The following is a 23694-nucleotide window of genomic DNA, read 5'->3' as shown; positions in this document are numbered from 1 at the left end:
AACCTTTGGCTGGAAGTGTTGGAATCTAAAGGTCTTTGCCTGAGAGAGATAGAGGTGATGATTTGAGATTAGGAGGTACCAAAGAGTGAAGGTTTTTGGTATCTAGGATTTATCTTGCAAAAGATTTGGAGAATTAGATGGAGACCTCAATCATAAAATATAAGCTGGATGGAAGAATTGGAATAGTGCATCAGGTGTGTTGTGCGATCGTCACATGCCACAGAAGCTCAAGAGAAAAATTTATAGGACGATAACAAGACCATCAATGCTTTATGGCATGGAATGTGAGGTATGTGGAGATGAGAATGCTTTATAGCATGGAGATGAGTGTAACCGAGTAGAGATTGCTTTGTTGAATGTGTGGGCACACAAGAAAGGACAAAATTAAGAACGAAGATATTCAGGGTAAACTAGGAGTTGCCGCAATTGAAGATAAGATGAGAGCAAATTGATTAAGGTGATTTGGACATGTGAACCTAAGACCTACAGATGTTTCGGTTAGAAAATGTGATTATGAGGATAAGATTTAGGGTAAAAAGGGTAGAGGAAGACCTAGGAAGACTTGAGACTTTAAGAAAAGACACAGAGTACTTGGAGATAACGGAAGACTTGACACAAAACCAAGCACAGTGACATTCTAGAATTCATACAACTGACCACACTTAGTGTGATAAGGCTTATTGCTACTGTTGTTGTATCACTTAATTTCGTCGTTATTTCAAGTTCTTATGCGAGTGTGACTGAAGATTTTCCTTTGATCCCTTTTTTTTCCAGGTTCTTTGAAAATGTAACATGTCCCAGAACACGATTAACTGGCAATCGTAATAAGTTTGGTTTAGTCCTCTAAAATTCAAGAATACTAGGATTTGAGCTTGGAAGAAAAGAATGCCAACTTTTGATACAACATACTATTGGTCCTAAGAATAACGTGTGTCGCCCATATACGAGGAAAGTGATTTACACTCCTCTCTCCAACACACCGATGTTTCCACAAGTCAAGATTATGTAAAGAAGAAAAATGATAAACAAAAATTATTTTTCATAAATTACATTACCTTAGTAGTTGGTATTGTGCCAAGGTTTTCCTGGAAGTTGAAAGTAGCCTCAAATTCAAATCTGCTCATGAGTTGAAAGCTTTCCAGTACAGTATTACGGGATGATTAGTTAGAATGTCATTGTGATCCCAATATGAAAATTGTATGGTGCGCCTGGAATTGGGAGACTTATATGATACAAGTACACTGCTACAGTGACATTTTGTGTTAATGAAATAAAAACTTGTAAGTTTTTATCTATGTCTTTATTTCATGGACACATAATGCACGGTGCTATGTACGTTGTTTTGTAGAATTGACGTATGTAAGTTTTTCCTAGAAAAGTGAATGATCGTTACCAACTTAACAAATTCTTGATGGCTAAAGGATTTAGACCTTCACGATGTAGTTACCTAATAGGCTAATAATACTACTACAAAAATTTATAAAATCCACAGAAACTTAATTTTGATTGGTTATTGCAGACTAAAATATGAATAAACATTTTTCTGAGTTCTGAGAGAAACGTTACCAATTAATCCAAGAACTTTGTAATGCACAAAAAATAGGCAGGGCAAGGGCAAGAAAGTACAGATGATTTATTCCCGAAAGCACCTATCACAGCTTGAATTAGGACGTCTTCTGAAAAACAAAATATTTTGATCTCTGAAGTAACATCCTCCACCTTTTACCATCCACCGAAGGTCAGTACCTACTATATCACAACGAGCAAACACGACTTCATCTAGTAAAATCATTTACACATTTTGGCTACAGCGTTCACGGTATTGGCAACCAGCGAATTCTCCCGGATACATGAAAACTTCCTTTGTATGGATCTGGATCTGGATCAGATCCTCCTGATTCTTGAAAATGTTCCCGTCTCAGAGAAGTAGGTGCTTTGAGCTCCACCGCCAAGCTGGTGTGCATGAGCCTGTGGATTCGAGAGCTCGATCCCCTGCATAAAAATGATGATTGTTAAGACTATGAATTCCGAAAAACTTTCTATGGCACTTAAGCTTGGAAACTCAAGTGCAAGGTAAGAAGTGACGTCAACCTGCACAGGCGTACACGCTAAACTTGAAGTTAGTCCAGATGTAGCACCACTGCTTCCGTAAAGCTTTTCCTTGAACCTGATAAGAATAAGCAGCTCATGATATCAATGAGGGTCTATCTCACACTTTGACCGATCAATGGTATAATTCAGCACAACTCAATTATAAATGACAGGATTTCCTAGTATGGTCCCAAGTAGTCTATACACCAGGGTTTTTGGCTGTTATATCCTCGGTCAAGTCAACGATCCAACGACCGAGATATAACGGCCAGAAATGAGCAATGTAGAATTTTTGCATAAATGACACTCTGCATTAAGATTGACAATGGTTCACTTGGAAAGAAAAAGAAAAACCATAACTAAAGGAAACAAGGAAAAGCTTACTTCTTAGCGACTTTTGCGGCATGTTTGCTCTGACGCATTGATACACGCAGCTTGCGGCTCCCAGCCTGACCAAGCATTCCATAACCTTCACCCAGTCCATCCCCTATTAAATATCAAGGAACACAACAAAATGAGAATCAAGATATAGTCTTTCATGTAAATGGAAACGGGGCTCACATCGGAACCATCTTAATGAACAATTGAGCTCCTCATACTGTAAGATGTGTAAGAATGTAAATGATACTGTAGGTAAGATGGTCTCCTTCCCCTCCTTTTTTGGCCATTCAGATTTGAATGTACCAATCTAAGGCTTTCTCTACTGGGAGTCCTCCATGGAAAGATAATCTACTTTCATTAAGTGATTTATTAGATAATTGAAAACAAGGGATCTTGAAGACTATTTGAAATTTAGAAGAGCTGTGCGAGGGAGCCCTAGAAAATTACCCAAGGAACTCTCTTCTGGTATACTAATAGGATTTTTACCACCTGCGTAAAAGGGTTAAAAACACCTAAAATACTTGCAAGAGAAACAAGATTATTGTAGTATAATTGGCTCAAGTAAGGTCGTTCTCCACAAGGATTAATTTAAAGAGATCAAAGTGAAATCAATTCTCAACTAATTAATTAAAGCAAAGTTTCTCTTTTGAAAGAGGTGATTTAATGACCTAAACTAAGAAAAATGAATTTAATTAAAAAGATTACTTAAAAACCACAACTTTAAAGAAAGATAAAAGGAACAATTTTTAGAATTCAAAGTGAGAAAGTACTAGGGTTCCGCCGTCACCCTAACAATCCTATGTAACTTTTCTAAATTACTTACGAACCATACATGTAGATTTTGAAGGTTAGGTTTTTCTAGAGTATATCCTACTTGGAACCTCCAACATAGAACGTATATCTAACATGCAACCCGTCCGTGATGTTCAGATCGAATGTGAACATGCAAGACTCATTAAGTTTTATGAAAATCTTTTAAAAAAAAACCATATAACCCTTAAAACGTGTCATCCATCCTAAGAGGTTACACATACTAACCACAAGAAGCCTTAGTCAATTTTAGGGACAATCCTCCGCCAAAATTGCATCAAAACTTTTCCAAATATCCTAATGGTCGCGAATCACTAAGACAAATAGATAGTTTAAAGCACAGTGATTAACAATCCAAAACTTGCATGCATAAATTCATAAGCAAATTAAAAAGAGACTACATATTCTTGCTAAGGATCATGGCCTCACCCTAGTAAAAAGAATTAGTTACGCATATTCATACTAAAAATCATAGTCTTTATTGAAATAGAAAAAGAATGACAACACCTTGTAGAATAAAATCTGAAAATGTCTAAACTTTGCTCAAAATCTTCTCTCCAAAAGTTGCATGCGTTCTACCTTGACTCCCCCAAACCCTAGGTCTGCCAAAAATGCTTATTTATACTACCCTCATTAAACCCTCCTAATAAAAATGGTCTTAGAATAAGATTAGGGAACTAAATAAATTAAAATAAAATAGGAAACATAATCTTAAATTGATTTGGTAAATTCGCCCAAAATCTTGCACAGCCATGTTTTAGACCCATATCAGCTCCAAAACTGGCTCAAAATAGCTGGATTTAACGCTTCGACTATTCTGAACACTTCTCCAGAAGGCCACGAACCCATCTGAGGTCATCTTGGGCTCCAAAAATGCAGTTTAAAACCAGAAACGTCAATTTCCAGCATCGCGCACTGCTCCTTCATTTAATCTCCAGAAAATAACCGCTTGGTAGAAATTTCTAAGATTTTGACACGAACAAGCTAAGGAACACACGAACGTCCTCCAATTTAATTCACTCCAAAATTCGTCCGTTTGGTCATGTTTTGCTCCAGAGGACGTCTAATGTCATACGTTGAGAATATAAAGCAAAGTATCAATATTCTACCAAAATAATTACCAAATTATACTAAGAATAGGATGAAATATATAATATAATATTGACTCATCATATACCAAATTGCATCCTGTTTGCCAGTTTCCTCATGTCCGTTATCGCATACCTGTAGAAGTAAATATCAGTTTGTGAATCAACAATAACTGAAATAAAGTATAAAACAACACAAACAATATACTACCTTTCCTTCATCTCTCTTAGTCGACGACCACCTCTCTTCTTTTTAGGTTCAGAATCAGGAACCGGAAGTGGTTTAGGTTGCTTCGCAGGAGGAGGCTCCTGTCATTTCTCAATTTTCTTATGAATCTCCTCCCGAAATGCCCTTCCAGTGTTCCCAGATGGATCTCCTCTTGTGGAATCCACCCGTGCTGCAAGTGTTGATTTTGCAGCCAAGAGCCGACAAGCATGCATCCTCAACGAAGGGGGTGTGGATTGAAAAATTTCTGTCTGCTCAACATAACCAACACGAAAGTGTGATGTTGCAGTCGAAAATCTGGCAAGGTTTTTTCTCTTAGCACCAAGAAGCTGAACATTACAAGCTGGCATCTTAGCTAAGGATGTGAGACCCCCAGCTGTCTCCATAAGTTTTGCCGCAACAGCACTACGAACAATAACAGAAAGATTCGGTGCAATAAAACCCATTCTACCTTCAACAAAATCAAGCACCATCTTCTTTGCTGAATCAACAGAAAGATCGCATGCCACTTGTAGTTGATGCTGTGACTGACACACCCATAATAATTGCTGAAGGTAAAAGCCCCTTCAGATCAACAATGGTTACGTCCATTTCATTTCCAATTTTGTTAACAACTCGAGCATAATCAATTGGATGATGCACAAGTGATTCCAGCTCTGGAAATTTTGGGCGATGCTTGTCCCGAATAAAATTATGGATGATTACAATTTCATTCTCAATGTCAACAGACAAAGCATTACAGTCCACAATCAGCTGGTATTCCGGATCATCTTCCAAAACTATTCCATGATTTGACATAGCAGAACCCTTCTCCAGTGCACCTTCCACTTTCTGCAATTGAAACACCGAATTCCCATTACATGCCAATATGCCAGGATAAAAAATAGAAAAAAAGGGGTGGGGAAACACAGAAGGGTACCGAACGACAACCTAAAGACTAAAAAGGAAAAAACTATGTTGAAACTTAAGTACATTAGATATACAAAGTACATGTATCAGCATGATGAACAATTTAAAATACTAAGCCCATTAAGTTACTCCCACCACGCATCAAAGAAAATGATAAGAAATAAGAAGCTATGGATAAAGTGAAACAATTAAGCAATAAAGCTTGTACACAAATAACATAAAGATTTCAATACCAATAACGCATGAAGAAAATAACGCATTCATATATAACAAACCTGTATTATATACATCTTTGTGATTTCTGCAATTTTGAAACACTGTCCAGATCATCGTAATTAAATGTTTCTAAATCAGCCAAGTCCCCATCAACATCTTCTTCCATATTTCCAGCATCAGCATCATCTTTAACCTGAGAAAAAAAAAGAAACAAATTATGTGATGACTAGTGTAGAGGTTGAGATAGATATGAATTTTGAACATCTCACTGACTAGCCTCTATGGTCATTATTTTCTCATATGAAAGACAGAATTTACTCACAATAATGTCGGCCTCATTGTCTGATAGTTCATCAAGGTCAGCAAGAAATGAATCCGCAAGTGTCGCCTGCAATTACACCATAAATGTGTCAAATTATGTAGCTTCCTCCACACACAATGATCGGACAATTTCACAAATTGTTCAATCATTAAACTACCAAGTAGATTTTAGTGCAACTGAGAAACCATTAACATTAGCAAAAAACAAACAAATAAATAACTCACCATTCTTTCAGGTTCAAGCCCGCAAGCTTCCAACAATGGGTGCGTAATCAATCTGAAAATCAAAACTCAGCACTTCAGAAGCTTCCAAAAATGTACTGAAAACTCTAACGAATTACAAAAATAATGGGACGGGAGACGGCAAAAGCCGACAGTACGTGAAAGGAAATTTTATGCACTAAATGAAATTTAACTCTATTCCAGTGGTTTAGTCATAAGAATTTCCTACTAAAAATGGTTTCTAACAAAGAAAATGGGAATTCGGAAAGCATGGTTTTTTTCGAACCTAACTCAATTCAGCTAAAAAACCAACCCTAATTAACTGGCAAAGTCCAGAAGGATTAGTTTGATACAGGAACACAACATGTTAGCATTATTAACCGTAATTAATCCCTAATGAACTCTCAGCGCACAATTCATAAATTAAGAACCCAAATTAACAACGACAAAAAAAATCAGAAAACCGTAATTAAATCAGAAATAGAAATTTAAAGAACTAAGATATCATAAGATAAAGGATACCTGCGGGAAGGGAGCCGATTGAAGAACAAATTGGGGCTGCAATCGGATTTGAAAACAAAAGAGAGAAGAGGGGTGAACCGTGATAACTCTAAAGGTTGAGTCGGTGAAGAACAAGAGAGAGCGGGAAACTTAGGGGTGTACGATTTCATAGGGTTTTAAAAGATTTTTTTAAGTAACAAATTTCAAAGGATTTTAAAGACTTTATAATTCTATATGGATTTTGACAGATTTGTGTGGATTTTTATTATAGATTTGTATGGATTTGTATGGACTTCTTTTATGGATTTTTTACGATTTCTTAGGATTTCAAAAAATTAAGGATAAATTAGAATTAAATGCCTTATTTTAGATTTTTCTAAATTAAACATCTGTTATTTTTTAACTTTTGATTAAAATGTTTTTACTTTTAATTAAACTGTATATTCCAGGTATATTCTTAATTTAAGTATTTTATAAATTCTTTTAAATCCATTTCTATGTAAAAAAAAAATTGCACTCAATAATATTCATTAATTTATTGCTATTTTTATGGAATCTCATCATGTCCTCAATTTAAGGATTCAATTATATCTACTGGGGTTCAAGATTAATTGGATGAAATATAGTTTTTCCAATTTCCAACCCAACATTTTATATAGATTATAAAAAAACAAGAGTTCGTTTATATTTAAAATTGAGATGTAGACTAGACTGCCTAATTTCATGCAACTGAAAATAAATTTGAATTTTTTAACAACTACTTATAGTAGAAACGTGAACTAAGAGTTTTCACATTTTTATTTAAAATGAATCCTTATTCCAATAATTAATTATTAAGAGTTGACAAAATATTTTTTAGTGCAATGTTTTAATGTGAAAAGTTATCTTCTTTTTTTGGGTTACACAACTTACACATAACGTACCATAAGTTTTGTACGTACCAAAATAAGGATAATACAACGTACTAATAACTTGGTACATACTAAATAAAGAATTGCATAATGTACCAAAATACTAATACGTACCCAGATTAAATTTATATAACGTACCAATAACGTACCAAATGATTGGTACGTTATATTTAATATATCTATTTGGTATGTTATATTTAATATATGTGCATGTTATATTTCATAATTGTATGTTAATAGGATGTTTATGTGTTTTTAGAATTTAAAACAACAAATTATTTGAATAAGAAAAATTCATTTTGAACGAATTATGACAAGATAAGATAGGATGTTTGTGGTGATTTTAGAATATTTGTGATGTTTTTTTCTGAACTAGTTGGTTAATTAAATACAATAAAAATCATAATTTTTAATTAAAATTAGTAGAAGAATGTTTGATCAAAAGTTTAAAAGTTATAGATGTTTGATTAAAAAAATTCAAATTTGAGGTATCTACATCAAAATGCTCCCAAAATTAACCTACAATGTTTGTACCTGAAACTCTTGCCAACTGTTGTTGCAGTCACCTTGTTTGTCTCTCCATATGTCCATAGTAATAATCGTGGCTTTCAGATGATAGTTGGAGACTAGTTTTCTAAAACACCTCCTATTTGTACAGGTCTCTATACATTTTGCTACATGAACATGGAGCAATTTGCATACATTTGCAAAGTCTTTTTCTTTATTTGGGGTTCAAGTAATCCATTATTTGGGGTTAATTTGTCCTATTTCACCATAATTCGTTGCTCTATACAAATCAAAATTACGAAACCACAGTACCAAATCAAAATTATCTATTAGCTGTTCAAATCGAAAAGAAAGAAATAAGAATCCAATTCTGTAACAGGAAAATGGGTAATTTCCAAAAGAGCCAAATTCAGCTTAGCAGCCACGCAAAACTGCAAATTCAACCGGTTAGTTATTGGAAAAGCCACCAAATTAACAAATGGGTTTTTGAAGAAAAGCTTCCAGCTTTCTTACATTTCCTTAAACATGCAAAGATCTATGTTCCTAAACCTGAATTTTTGTCAATAAATCCAGCTTGTGGCAATTGGGTTTTGCTAAGTACTTCACCATAAACCATGGATTTGATTGTATTCTTTAAAATCCTCTTAAATCCTAATTTGACTACACCATGATTCCAAACTCCTTTAAAATCTTATTTCAAATCATAATTGACTACACCCTGATTTTGAAATCTATTAAAATCCCATCAAATCCTAATTTGACTACACCCTCTTTAGAGAGAGAAGTGCAAAAGGGATGAGTTGTATAAAGGGGTTTATATAGTAATTATACAATGACTATTACATAACTACCCTTAACCACCTCTAACTAACTAGACCAATACAAACTTGACAATTGTATGTATATAGCTATTACCCCCTCCCTCAAACCAGGCTGAAAATATCCCTTCTGAGTTTGACGTTATGCATTGAGAAATCATGAGACAATGTGGCTTGGAAACTTCATAAGGTTGGACCAATAGTTGAAGAATGACTGGTAACTAACGACGATGAAAACTGAGCACCAGACCCTAAATCAAGAGCATGACAATGCTTGACAAACACTGGACCATGTAACCCCTTAGTAAACACATCAGCAACCTGATCATCTGTGGGAATATATTGAACTTGAAGATCTCCTTTTTGAACTTTCTCTCTAACAAAATAGTAAATATTGCAATAAGAAGTTAGGTATGTGGTTAGATGGTGTGGAAGTAGGCTTACACTATTCCATTCCAGCTTTAATCAACAATTCTTTAACATATTTGGATTGACTAATGAATAGAGAACCATCTGGGTGATACTGAATATGAAGACCTAAGAAATAGGTAAGTCGACCCATGTCTTTGAGCTCAAACACTTCAGCAAGAGTGTTGATAACTGCTTGAATCTTTGATATGGATGAACCAGTCAATATAATGTCATCAACATACAATAACAAAATGATTACATCACCCTTATCTAATTTGACAAACAAACTGGTGTAGCCAAGGGAAGGTAAGTAACTTGTGAATTTCGAATTCCATGCTCGGAGTGCTTGTATTAAGCCATAAAGAGACTTAACCAACTTACAAACAAGATTAGGATGTGTTGCATCAACAAAACCCTATGGTTGTTTCATATACACTTCCTCAGCCAAATCACCATGCAAAAATGCTTTCTTAACATCAAGTTGTCTTAATGTCCAACCACACTGTGCTGCAATGGCAAGAATCATTCGAACTGTAATGTGCCTAACAATTGGACTAAAAGTCTCAGAAAAATCCAAACTAGGTTGTTGACTATAACCTTGAGCCATTAACCGAGCTTTATATCTGGAAATTGACCCATCTTGATTCTTTTTAATCTTATAAACCCACTTACTACCCGTCACTGTCCTATCTGAAGGAAGAGGAACCAAACACCAAGTCCTTTGCAATTTTAAAGCATCAAACTCATCTTGCATAGCTGCTTGCCACTGAGGCATATTACTAGCAGTTTTAAAACTCTTAGGTTCTTCTATATCAACCATATCAGCAAGAAATGAAAAACCACCAGTGAAGTCATCAACTAATTGTATAGAAGATAACTCAGGTAGGGTAGCAAGATAGGCAGAATAATCCTTTCTACCAATGGCTCCAGTTTGAAGCCGTGTTTGCATACTACCAAGTCTATTATTTGTAATAGATAAAACTGGAACATTTATGGTATGTGATAGAGAGAGAGAGAGAGAGAGAGAGAGAGGTAATATTACCTGTAACTATGTGGGATCTAAGACAAGAAGCAAATGAGCTGTATTTGTTGAAGTGGAAAGAGTAGGACTTCTCGAAACTGGAGTGTCAACATGTTGATGTAAAGGCTTTTCATTGGTACTACTTTGTATAACAGATTCAGAACTAGTAAAAGGTATTATAGTATAACCATGAGATAGAGAGAGCATGGATGCATCTGTGTGGTCTTGTATTGTAGACCTAATCCCATTTGTATCTTGAGTAAGTGACACATGTATAGGCACCATCACTGAAGAACTAGGAGAAAATTCTGGTGTAAATTGGGACTGTGATGGTAATTGATGTTTATATGGAAAGGCATATTCATCATGAATAACATGTCTAGACATAATGCACCTCTTGGACTTCAGTTCATAGTAAATGACACATTTATAACCTAAAGAGTATCCCAGAAAAACACATAACAGAGCTCTAGGCTGCAACTTGTTTGCATTATATGGTCTTAACCAAGGATAAACTGCAGTGCCAAAAATCTTCGTTGTTTTCAAATCTGGTTGAGTCTTATATAGCACACTATAAGGAGAGGACATCATCAAAGACTTACACAACATTCGATTAATGAGAAACATAGAATGAGCACATGCAAAATACCAAAATTCCAAGGATAAACTAGCTTTTATTAACAAGGTGACAATAGTTTCAATAATATGTTTATGCTTCCTCTCAGCAATTCCATTTTGCTGAGGAGTGTAAGGGCATGACATCATTTGAACAATTCCTTTAGCAGCTAGAAAGTCTTTAAATCTTTTATAGGCATATTCTCCCCCACCATCAGTTTGTAAACACTTTATCGATATTCCAAGTTGAGTCAACACATATTGGTAGAATTTGACAAAAATAGTAAACACATCAGATTTATTGCACATTGGAAATACCCAAGTGTATCTTGTATACTCATCCACAAAGAGTACATAATACCTAAATCCATCTAAAGACTTGACTGGAGAAGGTCCCCAAACATCTGTGTGAACCTTTTCAAATGGAAACAGACACTTCTTAGTCCTAGTTGGAAATGGTATTCTTGATATTTTTCCTTGAATACAAGAACTACACATATTATGCAAATAATCTATTCTACTAGAAATATTAGACTGTTGCAGCATTGAAGATAGAATCTCATTAGAAGGATGCCCCAACCTTTGATGCCACATATTAGACTTCACTACTTTTCCCAGTAAAGCAATAGAATTGGATGTAGCTGATTGGATTCCTTCAACTTGATGAAACATTGGAATTTGAAATAACTCTTTTGGCATACTCTTTCCTTGATACAGTATATATCTCCTTTGTCTTATTGTCCTGGACAAAGAAATTACATTCATCGCATATGAACCAACTCTTGTTATCTGCACAGAGTTGTTTAACAGACATTAAGCTTCTAGCAATATTTGGCACATAAAGCACATTATTAAGAATTAGAGAATGATCATTTGTCTGGAGCGTAGTACACCCAACACACTGGATTGGTAAATGTGTACCATTTCCAATAATGATCTTGTCATTTCCTTCAAATGGTACCACTTGTGTAAGACCATTAACACTGTTGTCATAAGATGTGAAACACCAAAGTCCACGATCCAGGTATTATTTAGAAGGAATTGAGAGTTTTGTTAAGTTGTTATAGCAGTCATGGATGGTGGTCGTTCTTAACCTTGATACACATAATTTCCTTAATGATAACAATCAAGAGTTGAGTGACCTCTCTTCCCATAGATTTGACATTCCAACATAAAACCAGAACCAAAGTTAAAACTGTTTCGATAAAAACAATTAGCATAAGTATGTCCTTTTTTGTTACAAATCTGACACTTACTAGCAATATTCACCCTTGTCTCAATGTTACCAGGCCATCCTGCATTATTTGATGATTGTCTAAATCCATTAGAGTTGAAATTTCTCCCTTTGAAAGTGCCATTATTCTTATAACTATTTAAGCCTCTAAAATTGTTTCCATTTGGAGGCCTAGAACCATTGGTGAACCCAAAATTAGAAGACTAATTTCAAGAACCAAAGTTTTGGCCAGTATTACCAACAAAACCATATCTATATGGAGGCAATGGAAAATATGGAGATTGTGCAGAAGGCATGGGGAAAAATGATAGTGAAACACTAGGATGATCTAGCTGAAAGGTAGAAGCTACAAGATTTTGAGGTGTAAGTGGAAATTGTTGAGGTGTACCATATGGAACTTGAGTAAAAACTCCACCAGTTGTTGCAGGAAGGTGACTATGATTTTGTGGATTTGAAGATGAGCTAGATATTGAAGAGTAGCCAGAACTAGACCCCTGAACATACAATGTAAACATGCTTTGTGACAGTGTATTAAACTCCCCTTCTATCTCTTTCTCAGCCCCAAGTAACTGTGCACGAAATTCTTTCAAGGTAATGGATGAGTCCCTAGATAAAATCATAGTTCTTATAATGGTATACTTTTTTGGTAGACCAGCCAACCCACCAATCATCACATCATTATCATAAATCATTTCCCTTGCAGCACTCAATTGATCCCTTATATTCTTGAGTTGAAGCAAATACTTATCAATGGAATCAGCATCCTTTTGAATCGTATGTAACTTAGTTTTTAGATGATTAACCCTGGATTTAGAAACAGAAGCAAATCTATCTACCAAATTAGCCCAAGCCTTAACAGCAGTTCTACGTCAAATAACATACTCCATTGCTTCATCAGATAATGTGGCAAGTAACAAACTGAGCAAAGCCATTTATGTAGATTGCCACTCAATATAGGCAGTAGTTAATTCTTTGGTGATACCTAAATTTGTAGTAATGACAAATTTAGGTGGACAGATAATAGTCCCATCAAAATGTTCAAACAGTTTGTACCCTTTTAACACAAATTGAAACTAAAACACCCATTTGGCGAAATTATCTTCTTTCAATTTGATAGTGATCATCCCTAACAACCCATCCACTTTCATAGTTGAAGAACTCATGATGTATTTAACAAATCAACACTTCAAATACATGAAACAAAAATTATTGCAACACCAAACAAGTCACCAGTACAAAAAGATTGACACTTTCGTACCCCAAAAGAAAGAATGACACTTTCTTTGTTGACAAGAAAGAATGGCACTTTCTTGAATATGAATTCACTTCTCTGTGAGAATGACACTCACATCAACACAATTTGACTTCAGAAATCAGAAAACCCCCAAATCATATACGGAAAAACCTAGCACCGCCATACAAATCTTCGAATTAAGCGTGAAAATAACTCTCAGCAAAGTAAAAGAGAACTAAATAGAGATAAAGAAACGATAACACCTGCACCGATTCCACGGTTGGAGATCGAAAATCCAAGAAGTAATTGAACCATGATGATGAAGTCACAATGAGAGGAAAACTTCTTGCTCCAAGAATCACCAGCAAGCAACAATCACGACAGGTGTGCAACATTAAAGTAACTGAAGCACCACATGATCAGAAATGGCGACGAACCTTATCGGTGATGATACCATGATAACACTAAAGGTTGAGTCGGTGAAGAACAATTACAAAGAAAGAGAGAGTGGTAAATTTAGAGAGACAAGTGCAAAAGGTGTATTGCATTTCAAGATGAAAAATGTTGATAAGTTGTACAAAGGGGTTTATATAGTAATTATACAATGACTATTACATAACTACCCTTAACCACCTCTAACTAACTAGACCAATACAAACATGAAAAGTGTATGTATATAGCTATTAAATCGCTAGGGCTAGTTAACGAAGAAAATATAGAAGAATGAGAAGTAAAAAAGTATCAAAGGAAGAAGATAGAGAACGGAAGTGCAGGAATGCTGAGATTAAAATTTTAAATTAAATTTGTAAACTAAATGATGTGGAAATGATCCAACGGCTAAAAACAGGGGACTCCTTTAAAAGTTATAATAACTGTAGCCGTTGTGCAAATATGCTTCTATCAAATTTGTTTAGTTTTGGTTTGTTTTGAATTATGGATAATTATGTTATGGATATTATTTCTTGATTAATTAATTGAATGAATGAAATTATATTTATGCATGTGACTGATTCAATTAATTTACTTCTAGTTATGACTAGTGAGGAAGTTAATTGTCTGGCTAATAGTGCTACCACGCACACCATCTTGCGTAAGCGACACTATTTTACTAAATTTGTACCTAAAAATGCACCTTTGACAACCCCCTTAGGCTCATCTAACCTAATTGAAGGATACAGAAAGGCCCATCTAATGTTGTCTAATGGTACTGTCTTAACCATTAAAAAGGCTATCTATTCTCCCCATTTTGGAAGAACGTTGCTGATTTTTAGAGATATATGAGATAATAAATATCATATTGAAACCACTAAAGAGAATGGTTTCGAATTTCTTTGTATCACTTTTTATGAGTATGGCCAGAAACGTATTCACGAGAAGCTGGAATGTCTCCCAAGTGGGTTGTACATCACAACCATTCACGGCATAAAGACCCACCATGTGGCCAGTCTTATGCCTGGGTTCCAAAACACTTTTTTACTTTGGCAGGACCGTATGGGACATCTCAGACGTGACGATGCTCTGTATCCTCAAATCATCACATTGGGCATCATTCACCTCCCTGTGTTGGATTCCTGCCTTGCAAAACTTATTCTTTAGGAAAGTTAAATACTTAACCCTCATCTACAAAGATTATTCACAACCCTCCCAAGTTTCTTTAGAGGATTCAAGGGGATATTTGTGGACCTATGCAACCAACATACGGGCCATTTAGAAACTTTATGGTGTTGGTTGATACATCGACACATTGGTCATATGTCTGTTTACTGTCCACATGTAATGCTGCATTTGTGAAACTCCAAGCTCAAATAGTTAAGTTTAGGGCTTACCACCCTGATTATTTGATCAAGTCAATTCGACTGGATAATGCTGGAGAGTTTACGTCACATAATTTTGACGATTATTGCATGTTACTTGGGTTTGAAGTTGAACATCATGTCCCCCATGTTCACACCCAAAACAACCTCAAGAAGCTTTCATAAAATGCTTTCAATTGATAGCTTCGACTTTGGTTATGCGAATCAAATAGCCGGTATTTGCCTAGCGCTATGCAATATTGCACGCAGCCATGTTGGTCCGCCTAAGGCCCACTGCTACTCAACCTCATTCACCGTTATAGTCGATTACTGGATATGAGCCTGACGTCTCGCATTTACGTCTGTTTAGGTGCGCAATTTATATGGCAATAGCGTCGCCACTACGTACCAAAATGGGTCCTCATAGAGGATGGGAACCTATGTCAGTTATGATTCGCCATCAATTATTCGCTACTTAGAGCCCTCGACAGGAAATCTCTTTACTGCACGATTTATGGATTGTCACTTCGATGAGACAATCTTCCTGTCGTTAGGGGGAGATACGAACGTTAACGTTCCTATAGAACACCGCGAATTGATATGGAATACTCCCATTATGTCTCATTTAGATCGCAACACTGCTCAATCTGAAACTGAAGTGCGTCGTATTCTAGATCTCCAGAGCATTGCTCAAAGCATGTCGAATGCTTTTACTGATCTAGCTAAGGTGACGATATCACATATACCAGCTGCAAACGCATCTGTAAGGATCGACGTACTTAGAGTACACTGTAACATCACCCTAAAAGGATGAACTGTCCCCAAATGAAAGGTTGTTGTACCTCCCACGTGGCCTGGTACACTGGCGGCTAACCAATCATTTGATTCTACCCTTAAGCATGACAGACCTTTTGGTTCAAAGGATTCATAACCCTGGAAGAGAAAAAGGGCACAAACTAGTGAACCTAGTCTAAATTCAACCATCGCTTACTTATCTGTTCCAACGCATAAGGTTATTTTAGATCACTGTGATGTCTTAGACAAGACAAACTGGCCTCTTGAGAATTGTGAGATTTCGATCCACTACGCAATATTGGATGAGGTTTGGAATAGGAATAAGATGATCATTGATGATGCATCTGCGTACACAATGGCTATTGAAAATCATGCTTAATGATGACATTGAACCACGCTCTATTGATGAATGTCGACGTAGAACTGATTAGTCAAACTGGAAACAAGCAATGCAGGTCAAACTCGATTCGCTTTGTGAAACGTAAGGTGTTTAGGCTCGTAGCTCCTACTCCACCACATGTAAAGCCTATGGGCTATAAGTGGGTTTTTGTGAGGAAGCGTAATGAGAATAATGAAATAGTGTGATAAGCACGCCTCATAGCGCAAGGTTTCTCTCAACACCTTTTGATTGATTACGAGGAGATGTATTCCCTTGTAATATATGTCATAATGTTATGCTACCTTATTAGTTTGGTAGTTTCCAAAAAACTGAATATGCAGCTTATGGATATGGTAATCACGTATCTTTATGGGGATCTAGATATAGAAATCTACATGAAAGTTCCATTATTGACTGGTTTAAATAGTTCTAGACCACGAAATACCCTATTGATTAGATTGAGGAGATGACTCTACGAATTGAAACAATCCGGGCGAATGTGGTATAATTGTCTAAGTGAATATTTAACAAGTCAGGGTTATGTAAACAACAAACTATGCCCATGTATGTTCATCAAGAAGTCACATTTTGAATTTGCGATCGTTGCAGTTTATGTCGACAACATAAACCTCATCGGAACTCTCGTAGAGCTTAAGGAAATTGCCGTTCACTTGAAATTGGAATTTGAGATGAAAGATCTTGGGAAAACTTGATACTAGCTCAACCTGGAGATCGAGCATTGTTCGGATGAAATCTTAGTACATCAATCAAACTATACCCAGAAGGTGTTGCCACGTTTTAATGAGGATAAAGCGAAGCCTTCGAGTAATCCTATGATCGTTCGGACTCTAGATGTTAAATGAGATTCCTTCCGTCCCAAGGAAGATGACGAAGAGATTTTGGAGCCTGAAGTTCCATACCTAAGTGCAATTGGTGCTTTATTGTACTTGGTTCAATGCATTTGACCCAACATCTCCTTCGCTATTAATCTTTTGGCTAGATACATCAATACGCCTACATGCGGACACTGGAATGGTGTTAAAGATATTTTTTGCTACCTTAAGGGTACGATAGATTTGGGCTTGTTTTACACCCATGAATCCTCGAGATGAGCCATCGCCCCCTCGGTCCTCAGGTTGATTCTTGCCTTGTTGGTTACATAGATGCTAGTTACATGTCTAACCCATATAGGGCACATTTTCAAAACGGGATATGTCTTTACCATTGGAGACACTGATATCTTGGAGGTCTAACAAGTAAACGCTAGTTGTGACTTCTTCGAACCATGCTGAGATTCTGGCCTTGCATGAAGCCTCACGTGAGTGTTTTTGGTTGAGAGCAGTCATGAATCATATTCGAAGCATTGGTGGTTTTACTACCGTTGTTAACCTTCCTACAACGATCTTTGAACACAATGCAGCATGTATCGAGCAGTTAAAAAAGGAATACATCAAGGGAGACAACACCAAGCACATTGCGCCAAAGTTCTTTTATTCTCACCAGTAACAACAACATTAGAACATTGAAGTCAAGCAAATCCGTTCCCAAGACAACCTGTCTGATCTCTTTACTAAGTCATTGCCCATGTCCACTTTTCAAAAGCTTGTCCAAGGAATCGATATGCGTAAATTATCTGAGTTAAATTGCTTGTAGTTCTCTGATTTGGAAGTTATGTCTAACTCAGGGGGAGTATCCCACATATACTCACTTGATCTTAATGTACTCTTTTTCCTACGATTAGAAGCATTTTTCCCACTGGGTTTTTGCTACCTAACGAGGTTTTGATGAGGCACTCATCATGGGATAATCATACTCCGTTGAGTTCACTACCTTTGTCCTGTATCATGTTTGTTTTAGATATTATGCATACTTCTCACTTTTCTCCTTAGTCTATGGGTTTTTACCTGCCTTAGGTTTTACCATAGCAAGGTTTTGTGAGTTTGACTACCAATGCATACTTTCTTTAATTTGAGACTCACATTCACCCGTTGTGCCGATGAATTCATCAACTATTTTACCTTATCTGTTGAAGACCTGATTCGATGTTTTGTTTGAGTATTTACACACTAAAGGGGGAGTGTTAGATTCATATCTAATTTAGGAATGTGATTGTATAAATCCTTGTATATTTAGGATATCTAAGAATATTCTCTAGGGTTAGATATTATCCTATTAGAGTTGTAATCCTATTAGGGTAAGGAATTAACCTTCACTACTACTATAAATAAAGGCACAATAGGATGGAATACAACACACCTCACAATTAAATCTCTCTCTTCTCTCTTTTGTTACCGGCATCCCCTTCTCTATTCCCTCACAATAGTTCAGTAAATTAGAACTACAACAGGTTCTGTTTTTTTTTATTGAAAATGGTGAGTTTATTTTTTAACCGTTTGGTAGAGAAGGGTACATAGACAAGAAAATAAGATAAGGCGCCTCCACAACCAATGAAGAAGAATGAACAACTCGTATTGTACCATCTAGCATATGACACACCCCGACCCGGAATGTCCACCCGAACTCCGAATCGAGCTATGCTAGCCGACACTCGGAAGGTGATGAAGCCATAAAGTGTGTTAATGTGGAAAATATGCATAAATTTAAACCTAAAAGTGACTAAGTGCAAGAGTGCACATGTGAGAGGCATTGAACCCATTTCACACGTGATGTCAGAGCATAAGTAAAGTACAATAAAAGTAGAATAAGAATTATATCATCGAAGGTAATCTCTTATGCCAACATTTGCCAAAAATCCTCGTAGACACGAAATCTCTGCCACTAAAACTTGGACGAGCAAAAAACAAGGGTGAGTGAGCCTAAAAATAAAGTTTTGTAAAACCTTTTCGAAAATGTAATAACCCTTCACTGTAATAAAAGTATAGTTTCCAAAACTAGCATACTACGTATAGTATGAAAATACTTACCGAAAACTATAATATCTCAATAGTGCAATACTTCACAATATTTTGTAAATAAACCCATAATATCCAGTAATTACAATATCTCGCATAAACAAACATATCATCTCGAGTGCTTATCGACATATGCTGACACACGAGTTCATTCAGTAATATTCTGACATGAACATGATTGGCTGTAATGGTAATTTATGGTCTGGTACCACAATCACGTGAAGATTGGCGTTATGTGCATCACATATGAGTCTTAATTGCCTATAGAAATCTAGGATAGGACTGGCACCTACAATGGATCCAAAGTGGGCGTATGATGCAATGTGAACATACACATAAAGACTGGCCCCGACCCGGATGAGTACTAACACTAGTCTAACACACAATGCGCAGATAACATAAATATGATCATGCAATGGTAAATCAATAATTCAAGTCGACATAATACTATTCATGACCATAACTATAATTAAGGCATCCCATAGGATTTATAATGATCTCTTAATTCTCATCATTACGACATTTCTTATAAACGTTAATTTAGTTATGGCATCACATATAAAATTCAATATAGACACACACACACACACACACACACACACAAACACACATATACATACACATAGAAACTAAACAAATATATATATATACCCACTCATAGATACTTGCGAGGTCTCAGCTAGGCCAAGTAAACGGATCCTGTTTGTCGTGTCGTGTTCGTGTAATACCTATTATCTTAATGGGTCATGTCGTGCCACACCTGTTATCTTAACGGGTCCTTAACAAGTCGGGTCAATTTACCCAACAGGTAAAATGACCCGACCCGTTATGGATCCATTAAGATTTTTTTTTTCCTTAAATTTGCACAAACCACATTGCCACATAAATGTTACTTCAAAACATAAAAACACATTTTTCATTAAGTACTACATCTACACTCCAAAATAAGAATTTAATAAAAAAAGCACCAATACTCTACTAGTCTACTACAAAATTTCAAATGTGCAAGGATATGAAAAATAAATGAGTTTTTCTTTTCAAAGTTGTGAAGCCTTTCTCAAAAGTTAAACTTCGCCAATGAAACACAAAGCTTGCATGTTATTCCTTTTACAAAATTCTTCAATTTTCATCGATCATCATAGGGAAATTGTATTTGAACTTTGGTTTGAATTATTGCCTTCAAGAGTTATGTTGATGATGTTTTCAGTAAGGTTCTCCACATTAGAATTCTCTTCCGCATAAACTAAGTATAGAAAAACAAAACATTATAAACCATTCAAATTATGCTAAGTTTACCAAAATAATTATGAAAAGAAATAAAACAATAGTACTATACCATATAAAAATATATTACCTCATTTTTTCCAAATTCTCTAGTTATATAATACTGTTGACCCTAAAAACTACCAAGCCTATATGGCGTGCATGCCGAGTAATTAACAAGCTAACTACATCATTCGGTTGTGTGTGGGGCGTGCCAACTAGTCAACTGAGCTCGGTCGAGGAGTAAAATGTGTTGGTGTTGCGTTGTGCGTGCTGCTAACTTCTTGATCTTGCGACTGCGGCCAAGGAAGGAACATGTCTCGGCATGTTGGTTCTAAAGCCTAAAGACAAGGCTGCTAGTTCTGCAAAGTTCAATATCAAATTCAGTTTTCAATGTGCCGAATGTAATAACCCGTAACACCTCACTTCATCGAGAAGGCTAATGAGATGACCTCTGCCAACAAGGATTCGAAAATCCTTCTCGACCGAGACTTGGATAAATAACTAGTTGGCCTCGATGCAGTGCTGTTTATCCAAACTAAAGGTGCTTCACGGTCGGCTGATTCTACGGCAACAATGTTGTTTATCCAAATTGAAGATGTTCGCCGATTGCCTTCACAGTGTTGTTTATCCAAACTGAAAATGTATTGACGAAAAAGGAAAATAAAAATCTCAAGGTTGTTGAGAGGTTTTTTGTAGAACGAGAGTTTGCACAGGGCAGTTTGTGTGTTGAATTGGAGGGGCTTGAATGATGCACTCCCCTCTTTATATAGCAGCAAACCTACTTTTGGCCGAACCAAAAATGTATCCGAACTATAACTCCCAAATCTATTCTGACTACGATTCAGCCAATCCTAGTTCCAATAGGTTTATGAACTAAGCTTCTATAATGAATCAGATTCACTCCTGACTTCTCAGAATTTCCAACTCTAAAACCCCCCTTTGTCGCACCAGGACTCGACTTATTTGCTCTTATCCAAATCAAATCCTTTTTACAATAGGACTCGGTCGACCTAATTGGGTGGCTTATGACAACTGGACAACCCACAATATTTTTGGAAGAGCATTGGGCCAAACACAAACCTAAGCTCGGCCCAATAATATTATTTTGGGCCCAAACATTGCCCTCTCGCTTCTAAGGTCTTCGACCTAGAACCCTTTGGCTGAGTTTTGACCTTGAAGAAGTGAAATCAAACCCTCAACGTATCTTTGGAAGACAACGAAAAGTCCTGAATATCCTATCCACTCAGGTGCGTTTATGAAGCACGATTGCACAATCTTAATTTGTCAGATGCTTTGCCACGTGGCGACTCCTCAGCCTACTTGTCTGCCATTAATAATAACCCTTGAAATGTGCGACCATCGAAACGTCTCTTCACCATTAAAACCGCAATCAGACACAAATGTGCATCCTCAATTCGTCAGTTTTTTTGTCGCTTCGCCTAGATTTTTTGAATACCTATCATGATTACAAAATCCTTCGGTCGATTTTACCCCTCAAAAACTACTGATCTTCCACCTAAAAGACCTATAAATACTATGTTCTCCTTTACTCAAACTTTTACACTCTCAAAATTCTAAAATCTTATTGCCAACTCCTCTTAAAACCAGAAACTAAACCTTCCTAGCAAACCTTCATCTTCTTCAATGGCCGCCAATACTTTCATTGCCAAGTTGATCAAGGAATGCACTAAATGCCAAAGTATCACCGATCGAAACACCATCAAAACCTTCCGATTTGAAGATGATCCAAATGTTTCTCACCAAACCCTTGGCTTATTGTTTAAAGATGATGTTCCAAAGGCGATCACCAAAATGCTCAAGGACCATTGTCTGAAACCCTTATTCCAAGGGTATGATTGGTCGAAATGGGAACCAGCCAAACCCCTAGGCGTTTGGCCTTCAACCACTGCAAGCTGGGCTGTCTGGGTCACTCGAATGAAGCCACATTTCAACAACAAATGGAAAGCTTCCGGTATTTTTGATGCCATTAAACTTTTGACCATCGAAATTAACTTAGATCGAGAACTCATGATGGTTACTCTAAACTTCTGGTGCTCGGACACCAATATGATGGTCATTCCCCTCGGCACCTCTCCTATTAGCCTCCCAGTCAACAATTCTCTTTCTGGGTACTAATTTGACTTGGACCTGAAGACCATTTTCGAGAAACGTGTCGTCGAAGCCTTGACAAAGAAGAACCAAAAACTGCCAAAAGAAGATGCGCAAAAACTACACAAGAACTTCTTCAACTACAACACTTTAATCACTCACTTCGTTGGCTCGAGAGGGGAAGATCTTAAGAAAGGTGAACACGAGGCCTTCTTACTCTATTGGTATAGCAAATATATATTTTATGCTAAGTTGAATAAATGCCTGGCCAAAAATATGCCCGTCGTCGAAGCCTTGGCCAGCGGTCATGTCCTAGCCCTTAGTCCGGCCATTCTCGCCAATCTCACCAGGTGCCTGGCCGAGACTACCATGGGGAAAATTGACCCCTACCAAAACGGCCCACTTTGGGTTTTCCAACTCTAGTTGCAGGTCTATTTCTTGACGCTGCGGCCAGATCTTGCAAGTTTCCCTTCTTTTGAAGCTATGGGCCTTAAGCTGGCCTCACGACCCACTTCTCCTCACTCGGCCGAAGAGACCTTCAAATATTTCTTTGGCCTAAAAGACTTGTCGGACGACGAATTTCAGATTTGTCATCACCGAACATACCCCTCCTCCATTATCTTCCCAACATCGGTATGGGAAGATGCCGAGGAAGCTGATCTCAGAAATTCCTAGGGATTATTTATCATCACTCGCGACCTGCTCTATGGTTGTGAGGCTAGTCGATGAAGCTGGAAGTCTACCACCTTAACTTTTTGGCTCGGCAACTGGGCTATCTTCAGGGATGCCCTATGCCATTCTTTACCCCTTTCTCCCTCTTGAATCGAGAACGCCTTTCCGGCTCTTCAAAAAGGGAGTGTGATGTAGCCGAGAAGGACTTCAAGGAATGGTGCGCTAAATTTTGTCTTCAGTCGAAAGCTCCAG

General features: G+C 36.8%; 1 pseudogene; it reads right to left on the bottom strand.

The window, feature by feature from the left end:
* Positions 1 to 1494: 1494 nt before the first annotated feature.
* Positions 1495 to 6939, bottom strand: LOC137715238 (U4/U6 small nuclear ribonucleoprotein Prp31 homolog; annotated as a pseudogene).
* Between the last annotated feature and the right edge of the window lie 16755 nt (positions 6940 to 23694).

This window comes from Pyrus communis, chromosome 1 (assembly GCF_963583255.1).
Source record: "Pyrus communis chromosome 1, drPyrComm1.1, whole genome shotgun sequence".
In the NCBI taxonomy this organism is placed as follows: domain Eukaryota; kingdom Viridiplantae; phylum Streptophyta; class Magnoliopsida; order Rosales; family Rosaceae; genus Pyrus; species Pyrus communis.
The sequence above is the reverse complement of the archived record's forward strand: the minus strand, read 5'-3'. Positions and strand labels throughout refer to the sequence as shown.